This window comes from Camelus ferus, chromosome 11 (genome assembly GCF_009834535.1).
Source record: "Camelus ferus isolate YT-003-E chromosome 11, BCGSAC_Cfer_1.0, whole genome shotgun sequence".
NCBI lineage: Eukaryota > Metazoa > Chordata > Mammalia > Artiodactyla > Camelidae > Camelus > Camelus ferus.
In genome coordinates, this window is record NC_045706.1 from 63,087,298 (window position 1) to 63,098,905 (window position 11,608).

The following is an 11,608-nucleotide window of genomic DNA, read 5'->3' on the forward strand; positions in this document are numbered from 1 at the left end:
TCATCCTTTCTCCTCAGTAATACCAAACAGCTGCTCTGAAGTGAACACCAGATGAAGTGCCTACAAGCCTCTTCTCTAAATAAATGCAATAAAGATGACTTTCCCTTTCATAAAGCATGATTAGGAAATACGCCAAAGGATCCTCATCTTCTCCTTTTTCTGGCAAGTCTCTGGCTTCCCAGGCACAGCAAAGCAAAGGCACATGCTCCCCAGGCAGCCCCATCCCGGCTCCAGGAAGCTGCCAGCACACTACCTCTAGGGCTTTGAGGTCAGGTACTGTTAGGCATGAAGCCCTCTGCTCCTCTGCCCCTCTGCCCCTCTGTTCCTCTACAGAGGCAGGCCAGTCTCATCCTGCCAATTAATCCTTCCAAAAAGCATTCAGTAAGGACTGAGTCCTGGCTGGGGATTTGCAGTCTAATGAGTGCAACAGACACAAAAGCACTTTTGCTTAACAGACAGCCAAGGCTTCTGTCTGATGCTGGCATCAAGTTCAATGAATAAAGGGGAGTACCGTGGAGGTGCTAGAGGGGATCAGGGAAGATCCAATGAGGAGGTGTCCCTGGAACTGGGTCTTGGTGTCAGATGGGGGTTTGCCAGTGGGAAATGCCGGGTGAATGTTTCAGACTGAAACATAACAGAAGCAAATGCACACTGGCCTGAAGGTGCAGGAAGGAGTAAGGACAGTGAGGACATGAGGGCAGAATTGCAAGTCATCTGGCAATTGCAGCTAGCCTTCTCTGGGCGGGCCAGAAATGGGCCTCCCCTTCTGGTGGGATTGGAAGGACCACGTCTGAGTCTCCACTAGGGTTCGCTGGAGTGGAAGGACTTCCTGCCTAGGAAGGACTTACAACCTGGGAGCCATGATGATTTCCCACAAGCCTGGACACAGGCCCTTTCTTCCTTCATGGGCCAACAAAGAGCCTCACCAGGCATTGTGGCCCTCAGTCTGGCCACAGAGCTCTGTCCATGCATTCATCCAAAATTTACAAAATTTATGGAGCACCTATAAACACAGTGTATTGTGCTAGGAGCAGCTGGTCCAAAAGTAACTGATACATATTCTTTACAGGAATGTGATTAAATTGTATGCAGCCACCAAAAGTCATGCTGAAAGAACACTTAATGATTTTGAGAAGGAATATATTCTATAGGATAAAGGCAAGTTACAAGTATGTTATACACAGAATAATTTTACCTTCCATAAGAGAAAAAAATTTTCTGTAAAAGAAAAATAGAGACTGGAATATCAATACATATTCATACATATGTACACACAGAAATATTCTGAGTTGTGAGATTACTGGTGACTTATAATTTCTTCTCTATTTCTATTTTCTAGGTGTTCTACACTATACATATATCAATTTGCAATCTGGAGAAAAATAAAACAAATTTTAAATACAACCAAAAGCAGAGCCTTTGTGCTTCCAGAGGTGCCGTGGGCACTGCAGGACTCAGTCATGCCCACATGAAACTGGGGCCGATGGTTGATGTTAGGAGACCCTGAGTTTTATTTAAGTCTTTTATTTTAGTAGGCAATCATCCTGTTCAGTTTCAGCACACAGCTACTGGCCTATTCTGTGGCCTGTAGTTCCAATGATGATTTCATGTTCAGGGGCATTTGCCCTCTCATTTTGCTCTGCCTGTTTATCTGGTGCTTCGGGACTCCCACTGGGCCCCGCTGGTGCTACCTGAGGAGGCAGGATATGTGTCTCCAGGGGGAGTACAGATGTCTCCTCATGGGTAGGGAGGTTCCAGCCCAAAGGGACAAGAGGCTTCTCTGGCCAGACCCGTGTTATGACAACACCCCCTGCATAGTGACCCCCAGCTACCCTGATATCTCTAGTGGGAGAACAGGGTCAGGGTCTCAGCCTTTCAGGCACAAGGAGGCTACCTGAGGTGGGGGTCCTCTTGCCCAAGCAGGAAGGCTTGCCCAGGTTCAGGAAGGCTCTCCTGTGAGGAAGAAAGTCTCAGGTCAGAAGTGGAGAGCTCTGTCCTTGGTTTTTCTTAGGTTCTCAGTCAATTCCCCTCACAGGTGGTGCTGTCCAAGGAACTCTTGTTTGATGTGGAGAGCAGAGGGCCTACCCGGGAGCCCTCTCCTACTAGGTGGGGGTCAGGAAACACCGGGTCTGGGTCTCTTTCTGTTGGGTGAGGGGACGTGAGATGCCCTGCCACTGTTTCTTCCCCGAGTCCTGGGTCTCAAACTGGCTCTCCTTCTCACCACCTTTCAGAATTCCAGTTTGACTTCCTGCTGTGTTATACCCAGCGTCTTTAACTGCACTCAGCAGAGAGGAGCAGGAAGAGATGGATTTTTTACCATCTTATTCGAAAGACAAGCGCCCTACTCAGTCTTCTTCATTTCCCCCTTTTCCTCCATCTACTTGTTTAAATTCTCTGTTGAGACGTAATTCACTTACGAAATACATTAATTTAAGGTGTACAGTTCAGTGATTTTTTTTTTTGCATAGTCACCAAGTTGTGCAACCAACATCACTATTTAATTTCAGAACATCTTCATCACCCCCGAAAGAAACTGTATCCACTGGCAGCCATTGGTCCCCCTTCCTTTTTCCCTGACCCAGCCCTGGGCAACCACTAATCTACTTCCAGTCTGTAGAGATTTGCCTTCTCTGAACTTCTCCCATAAATGAAATTATATAATACGTTTTTCAAGGTTTACCCATGTGGTAGCCTGGATCAGTGCTTCATTCTTTTCATTTGCAAATAGTACTTTATTAAATAGATAGACCACATCTTGTTTAACAATTTATTACTTGAATATTTGTCATTTCCACTTTTCAGCTCTTATGAATAACACTGTGGAGAATATTCATGGACAGGCTCTTGTGTGGACATCCATTTTCAGCTCTCTTGGGTACATGCCTAGGAGTGGAATTGTTGGCTTAAATAGGGTGCTGTATTGACACATGCTACAACGGGGGTGGAACTTGAAAAAATGATTATTAAGTGAACGAAGTTACACAGGACCACATATTGTATGGTTCCATGTATATAAAACGTCCGCAGTAGGAAAATCCATAGAGACAGAAAGCGAGGGGTTGCCTAATAATGGAGTCAGGGCTGGGGAAGGGGACGTGATTCTGATATGTATGAATTTTTCTTTTAGTGGGGGCAGTGATGAAAATATTCTGAAATTGACTGTGATGATGGTTACACATAACTGTGAATATATGGAAAAGAATTCAATGGTATACTTTAAATAGGTGAATTGTATGGTGTGTGAATTATAGCTTTGTTTTTAAATTGAACTATAGTCAGTTTACAATGTTGTGTCAATTTCCAGTGTACAGCGTAATGTTCCAGTCATACAAACACACACACATATTTGTTTTCATATTCTTTTTCACTATAGGTTACTGTAAGATATTGAATATAATTCTCTGGGCTATACAATGGGACCTTGTTTTTTTTTTTTTATATCTATTTTATATATAGTAGTTTGTATCTGCAAATCCTAAACTCCCAGTTTATTCCTTCTCACCCTTACTACCTGCCCCCCATAGCCATAAGTTTGTTTTCTATGTTGGTGAGTCTGCTTCTGCTTTGTAACTAAGTTCATTTGTGTCTTTTTTTTTTTTTTCAGGTTTGTTGTTTAAAATGAAGGAAGGGAGGGAGGGAAGGAGGCGGGGAGGAAGTAAGTCAATATGGAGAGACAGGGCTGGGCCCCAGTCCCCTCAGTGTCCCGCAGGGCAAGTTGTCAGTGTCCCTGAGAGCCACACAGCTCAGGCTCCAGTGCCTGTTCTGAAGAGAGGGCTGCTCTCAAGTCACTGGCCAGCTGAGGAATGGCTCTGTCAACATGTGCCCAGCGGCCTCAGGTGCACTATGCCTTTCTTTCCACCAAGATTACCCGTGATGACTGCTTTATTGATCCTCGGATACCTTCTGGGTATTGAGTTGCTTGGAACTTTTCCACTTGCCTGTAAGTCTCCCCAGGCAAGACAGCCTGCCCCACTTCCCAGCCCAGGATTCCTAACAACCCCGATCTTCCTGCTATAAATGTCAGAGATGATATACTGGGGCAAAATCTCCTGTAGGAAATGGTGGAAACCCTATCTCTGAAACAGAGGGAAGCAAGACCGGACAGAGCTCTGGGGAATTGGCCAGCATTGCTCTCCCCGCAGGTGCCCTGGGGCAGGGCAGGAGGATGACCAGGATGGGAGAAGGGAGATTGGATTTGGGAGCTCGCTTTACCAAAATGTCCTGGTGGCTGGTGTTATCACACACTAAAAATAGAAGAGGGAAGTGAAAAATTGTAGTAAAAGTTACAGGTTCAGGATACATACGAAGTAAGAAGGAAGCATAAACTTCCTTCATAGATCGGTTCCTTCATTGTGGTGTTGAGCTAATAGAAGAGTCCACACAGGGGTGTGGGGGCAGATGGGGGTGTCTCAGCCCCCCATCTCCCACCCCCAACCCAGAGAAGCAGGAAGTCACAGATCCTGCAGGTTTGGGAGTCTGCCGACGATACAACCACTTCTTCAGGTAGACAGTATTAGCAATGCTCTCTCTTCTTATACATTAGCTCAAAGCAATGAAAGATTTTTAGAAATGTGATTATTCTCAATTCAAATAGAAATAGCTTGGAACCACCTGGTCTTTTGAATTCAGGCGACTATTCCTGTTTGCCGAGTTCACGAGATTGGGAGAAGAGGCAAAGGAGAAACCGTCCTGGGAAACATTTTGGAAACTGCAAAGCTCTAGACAAACTCCAACATCTCACACTCTCTCCTGGGGATTTCTTAGTCAGCCACTCACCTAAGGACGCAGCAGGAGAGCCACAAGAACCTGCCAGGTCTCTGTCCTCCCGAGAGGAGAGGACCAGTCATGCGCTGCCCCCTTCCCACTGCCCTGACTTCACACAAGCCCCCACATTCAAACTCGATTCCTGGGAATCGCTCTCAGTAGAATTAAGTACCTAACACGTGCCGACTATCTCATTTGGTGACTCGACAGAACAGTGAGGCTGGAAAAGCAGAGATGCACATGTCCAGGTACAGGGGGAGAAACTGAGGCTCGGAGGGGTCCTAGACTCTTCATTCCATATGGTCTGATGTCGGGGCAGGGTGCAGCTGGTGGCTTGTCAGAGAGATTCTTGTCCCTGAGCCTCAATGCTGAAAGCTATTCCCCAAGGAACCCTTTGGGTCCCAACCCCCTTGGCTCTCAAAGTTTTGCATGGGGTCTGGGTGTACTCCTGGGCCAGGCACCCAGGGTTCTGGAGGGTCCTTATGCCAGGGCCCTAACTGCCCACAGAGGGAGCCTTGGTACCTCATCACACAGACATTGGAGCTAATGAGTCCCAGAGCAGTCGGTGCTGCAGGACCTGGCGGTGCAGTGAACGAGGAGGTCAGCTGGGTGGAGGGAAAACCCTGTAGCCAGACTGGACACCAAGCCACGTGGGGGTGCTTCTCCTTCTCACCGGAAACATTGTTTGCAAACTTGTACCTCTTCTAATTTCTCACTTCTGATAGAAACATGGGCACAGAGAAATATTTCTCTATGATAAGGGGAAAAACAATGCAAGTATGATAGATGCGCACTGACCTTCCATCCCTTAGCTGGGGACTTGGCGGGGGCAGTGAGGCTGAGGGGACTGAAGTGGGGCCTGCGTCTCACCTCCACGTTGCTGTCTCCATGCAGGAAGGTGGGTCTAGTTTCACAAGATGCTGTGAGTTTTCAAGAGAGTCTGGAAATGTGTTCTTTTCTGTGTCATTTCCCCATTTTCGTATGTAGTGCCAATCTTGGTTTCCCCTGAAACTCAGTGAAGATACCTGTGTGATGTGTTGGTGGCCGTATTTGTCTTGCATGTTTGGATGTCTGCCTTAGATTTTATTACGTTGACTGTGAACGTCTCTCCCTCAGAAGATCACACAGGTTCTTATACAGTAAGCTGACTTACCCTCTGTAAGCACACCTCAAAGATGTGGGAGGGAGCATGGAGAGGTCCCAAATCTCGTCTTTCCTGAGAACACCCAGGGATACCCCCTCCTCCCTCTCCTGCTCTTAGGACCAACACTTAAATATAGACTGGTCAGTTTCATTCTTATGAGATAAAAATGAATTAATTGAACACAGCGTTCTACATTTTTTGGCTTCGTGATAAGAAGGAAATCTAAACTCTTCATTCCAAAATACTCAAGAATGATTTAATAGATTTTGTGCAAAAGCCTTGCCCTGTTAAGCTGAGGATGTAGCTTTCTCAACCAACATCAATACTAGTTAACGGAATGTTTAGACTTGGCCCCTGAGAATCCCAAGTTCGGGGGCTTATAGCTTAATGTAAACAGGCTGTGAACTTTTGACTAAAACAGGTAAAATAATGGCAATCCAACTAGGATGAAATGAAAACTAACCAGAGGAGAATAATTTTCTGAATCTTTTCGAGAAATCCTGCTAATCCTGGAGGATATGACCTCACCCTCCAGCCATGCGGCCTCTGCCCACACAGGAGAGTCGAAGCGGCACCAAGACAGTGAGTTCTGCGTGTGCGTCTTGCGCCCAGCCCCAGCCACGTGGTCCTGAAAGTTTGGCCATCACGCTGGTTTTCCTGCCTGCATCCTCGTCCGTGATGGCCGTTCTTCGGATTTTCTTTCCTCTCCTGACCATGATCCCATTCTTTGAGCTCTCCCTGGTAAATTCCTGCACAGCTGTATCTCCCTCCTTGTTCACATCATCATAGGCTTATTTTTTTAGTGAAGGGAATTGGAAAAGGGGGCAAAAATGAAGCTGAACAAATTCATTGCCTCCTTCCTTCGGTATAGTCCCCACCCAGCAGCCAGGGTGAGTCAGTTAAAATTCAGGGATTCTACCATGCCTCAGCTCAGAGCCTGCAGTGGCTCCCTATTTCTCCGATGAAAACTAACATCCTTTAAATGACTTTTGGGTGTCTCTTTGAGCTGCCTCCCTCCTACCCTCTCCGTGTCTATGGTCTAGCTTTCTCCTGCTCATTCATGCATTCAGTTGCCACACGGACTCCCCAAGCACAACAGCTCCCCCTCACCCCAGGCCTTTGCACTTGTTGCTCCTTCCACCTGAAGCCCCTTCTCCAGCAACCCACATGCCTCGCTCCCTCACTTCATTCAAATATTGACTCAAATGCCACCTCACTGGGGTTTTATTTTGAATTTCCTAATGGTTAGTGATGTTGAGCATCTGTCCATGTGCCAACTGGCCAACTGTATGTCGTCTTTGGAAAAATGTTTATTCAGTTCCTCTGCCCACCTTTTAATAAGATTATTTGCTTTTTTGTTGCTGTTATTGAGTTGCATAGAAACAGAGAACAGGATGGTGGCTGGCAGGGGCTGGGAGAATCAGGAAATGGAGAGATGCAGATTAAAAGATACAAATTTTCAGTTATGAGAAAAATGAGTTCTGAGATTCTAATACATGTGACTGGTTAGTAATACAGTATTGTATACTTGCAAGTTGCTGAGAGTAAGTCTTGAGAGTCCTCACCAAAAAAAAAAAAGAATTTATGTGAGGTGATGGATGTGTTAATTATCTCGATCTTGGTAATCATTACACAATGTGTATGTGTATCAAATCATCACATGGTACACTTTAAACATATACAAGTATATTTGTCAATTATTCTGAAACAAAGTTAGGGGGAAAAAGAGCCCCTGGCCACACTATCTAAAACCTCAGTTCAATGCCCCCAACTCCACCACTCTTTTCCCTTCTTCCCGTCTTGTTCTCCTAAGCCTTCATCACTCACTGTCTGACCTTGCATCTGTCTTAGATAGTATCTTTTTTGTTACTGTTTCCCTACCAGACCTTAACCTCTTTGAGAGCAAGGGTTTCCATCCCTGTTTTTGGCACATGGTAGGCTCTCAGTAAATGCTGAAATCTGTATTCCTTTTATCAAAGCAGACAGTAATTTAAAAAGTACATGCACCTGGCAAGGTGTTGCTATTGGAGTCAGGCGATCGGGAGGTCTCCCCCTGCCTTATGCTCCATGAGGACCTGGGCAGGTCCCTTGCCATCTCTGAGCCTCAGTCCCCTCTGTGTCTTACCTCAAAGGATGTTTGTGAGCTGCATTTGAAAGGACAGAGGCTAAAATGCCTTACAAGAGCTAATACGCCCTATGGCAGGGTTTCCCAATCTCTGCACACAATATTGCTACTGGGGGCCGGCTCATTCTCAGTTGTCCTGGGTTCCTGTGCATCGCAGGATGTTGTGTGGCTGCCCTGGCCCTAATGCACCGGACACCAGTATCAGTCACCCCGCCTCCAAAACCCTGTTCCCCAAGTCTTTACAACAAAAAAGACCTCCAAATACTGCCAAATGTCTCTGGGGCAGGAACAAAATTGTCCCCACTGAGAACCGCTGCTCTATGAAGATCTGTTAGTTGTAGTGGTAACTGTAATATTCACCATTTAAGTTCTTTAACCGATCTGGTTTCCACTGAAATTAAGAACGTACATTGACTGCCTCTCTGACTACTTAATTTTATTCACGTGAGAATGAACTCAACACGTGTTCTGCCCCAGGCAGCCCCCAGGTGGCTCCGGCTCTGACTCTCACAGCGGATGTCCCTTCCTCCCTCTGGAGGACAGGAAGACATTTTCAGAGTTTATATCTCAATTTCAGAGCCTCAGATGGGATCCCCAGGGTCCCGGGGAGTCTGTGCAAAGTTCCAAAGAAGAATCTGTTAGTAAGTTGTCTGGCAGGGAAGGAAACACTCTCATTCCTTACCAGCTGTCACAGCCGTGTCCTTTAGGAAAAGCTCCAGCGTCTGGAGGAGGTCGTTATAAACTTAGGCTAGCTAACCAAACAGAAGCAGCAACTTTGAGAAAGAAATACCCTCTAGGCTGCTTGGCTTCGAGGTGCACATCTTCTCAAGGATTCTAACTGAGTTCCAAATTGAACACACTTCACTCCAATGTGCAAAGAAAATGTTCCTTATTTGTTTAAGTTTTCCCATAACTGCTTTAATCTTTTACAGGATCCCCACCCACTTGTACATGGAGCTCGAGCTAGTGAAGGCAACTGTGGCTTTCCAGTAAACAGCATCTCAATGTGTTTCTGGTTTACATGGTCTTTTTTAGCAAATAGTCAGTTCCAAGTTCAGCTCTTCACTGAGTTGGATTGTCACTCCCTCCCTCTTCTCCAGACGGTGATCTGGGTGTGAGCGGAAGTCCTGGAACCAGGGAAGCAGTAGCTCCTGCGTGGGCCACGTACAGCCCACTCTGCTGGCTGCCACCTCTTGCGAGGTCTGGGCTGGCCTGCAGCCAGTACACTGAGACACCAGTGGTACTAGAGGAAGGGCACCAGCCACTGCTACTGCCACTGCGACTCTGGCCTTGGTGGTCCTCAGTGCCTCTCTCTCTTTCAGACACGAGATTGTCGCTAGTCCACCTTGAACTTCTTGTAACTCCCAGTCTTGTGTTGAATCCGACACTGAGCCAAGGTGGGGCTTCTTCCAAGAGCCTGGAGCCCCAGTTACTCATTCACTCATTTAATAAATATCAAGTGATCACTTCTATGTCATGCACTGTTGTAGACACTGTTGCAGAGGTTGAGTAGCAAACAAAACAAAATCCCCAACCCAAGTGGGAAGAAAAAAATGATAAGCAAATAAATGAATACATAGTGAGTCAGAGGGTGATGGATGCTACTGAGAAAAGTATATTCAAGAACAGAGATGGAGACCATTGGGAAGAGAGGGCACTATTTTAAATAAGACGATCTGGAAACCTTTCTCTGATAAAATGATATTTGAAAAGATTTTAATGGAGACCAAGAATTGGTGAGAGGTGAGTCACGAGAAAATCTGCTGAAAAAATCAGGCAAAGGGAACAGCAAATGCAAAGGTCCTGAGGCAAGAGCCTACCTGGTTTGTTTGCAAAACAATGTGAAGGCCTGGGTAGCCAGGGTTAGAGAAGGCTTTAGAAACATCCAGGTAGATATGGAGGCACATCAGAACATTAAGTGGCTGCTTGACACGTCTCCCTTCCTGCTCTTGACTATTCTCTAACCTGAGGACCTGCAGGGATGGCAGGTGGTGGAGCCTGAGGTCTGCTTTCCTTGCTCTCCCCCTGTATCCCATCCCTTCCTCACCAACTTCTGGCCCAAAAGAGGCAGGATCTCTTGCTCCTCTTTGCATTTCACTAGAAAGCTCCCTCACTGTATATCCTGAGTCCTCTCTCTTCAGTGTGACTTAACAATGAAGTCCTATGATCAAAATCATGGAAAATCTCATTCTTCCTTCCTCCAAAACCCCTGGCTTTGTCTTTGCTAGTCCACAGGGTGCCTTTGTAAGAATTAGAAAACGTCACCCACTCTCTGGCCATGCACCATGATATACAGTGTGCCCACCCAATTCCAGGGTGCATTCCGGCCCCTTCCTCACAACCCCTGAATAAGGAATCCTATAGCCCACACGTGGGCAAAGGTCTAAATGTCTGTCATGACTACTGATACTTAAGGACTTGAGAATGTCAGCTTTGAGACTCCACAAAGATCAATGAACTATGTGTCCTAGAAATGCCAATGCTAAACTTTCCTGAGATCATGCACTTTGAGGTAGAAGACATCAGAGGATGAGTTTTAGGGGGGAAATGAAAATAGTGTCCCTATTACCAATATTTCCAAAAGAGTCTGAAGAATCCACTTGATCCTCAGAATAACTTTCTCCTTTCTCTCTCCCCTCATGACCAGGACCCAATGGGACCTTTGCATGCTAGTCCTAGAAGTTACCATTCAATCGATAACGGATGTGGACAGAGAACAAATTGTGTGTGACTCACTGAAGCCAGGTTTGGGCAGAGGAAGGGAGCCTGAGGAGAAGATCAGGGCCTAATGCATTGACATCCAGTAGAGGCAGTGGGTGTCAAGACCATGATGGGTCTGCCATTTTACTCTGCTGCAGTGTCATGGGCAAGAGACGTGTGAGTCCTGGATCAGAGGCAAAGGGCTTTATTACTCATAGCCCAGCCAGCAGCATGAGCTTCAGCATTTTTGTATCAGTTCCCCTTTACCCCTCTTCCAAGTCCTACGGATATGAGGCAGAGAGGCCCACGTGGGTGTTGCACGTGCGGTGAGTTTGCATCACAGCTGAGACGCCCAAGCTTAGGGAACTTGCATTTGTATAATACACAGTAAGCAAACCTGCCTGCCTGTTACTGAGTCCAATCTCGTTCTGCTCCCCACACGACAAGCCAGTAAATCAGGAGATGAGGTGTTGGGGCAAGGTGTTTATTTGGAAAGCTGGAAGACCGAGAAGATGGGGGACCAATGTCCTGGAGAACCATCTTCCCCAAGTCAGAATTCAGGCTCCTTTTATACTAAAAAGGGGGAGAGGTGTGGTTGATTGTTGCAAATTTCTTGGTGTCGAATCCTTTGTTCTTGCCTCTGTCCATGTGGGTCAGGTCATGGTGCCCCTGTAAACCTCCAACAAAACAAATGTTATTTTCTATTCTGTAATTTTTTATCTTTATATGAATGGAAAAGTGTTATAGCCTTAAAGATCAGAGCATTGAGAATGGGTTATCCTGTCTATTTCAGGCTTTTGGCAACATTCTTCTACAAAAGGTGCAGAACCAGCATGACTGAGCCCAGGAAACAGAGCACAGGGTTAGAGCCAAAG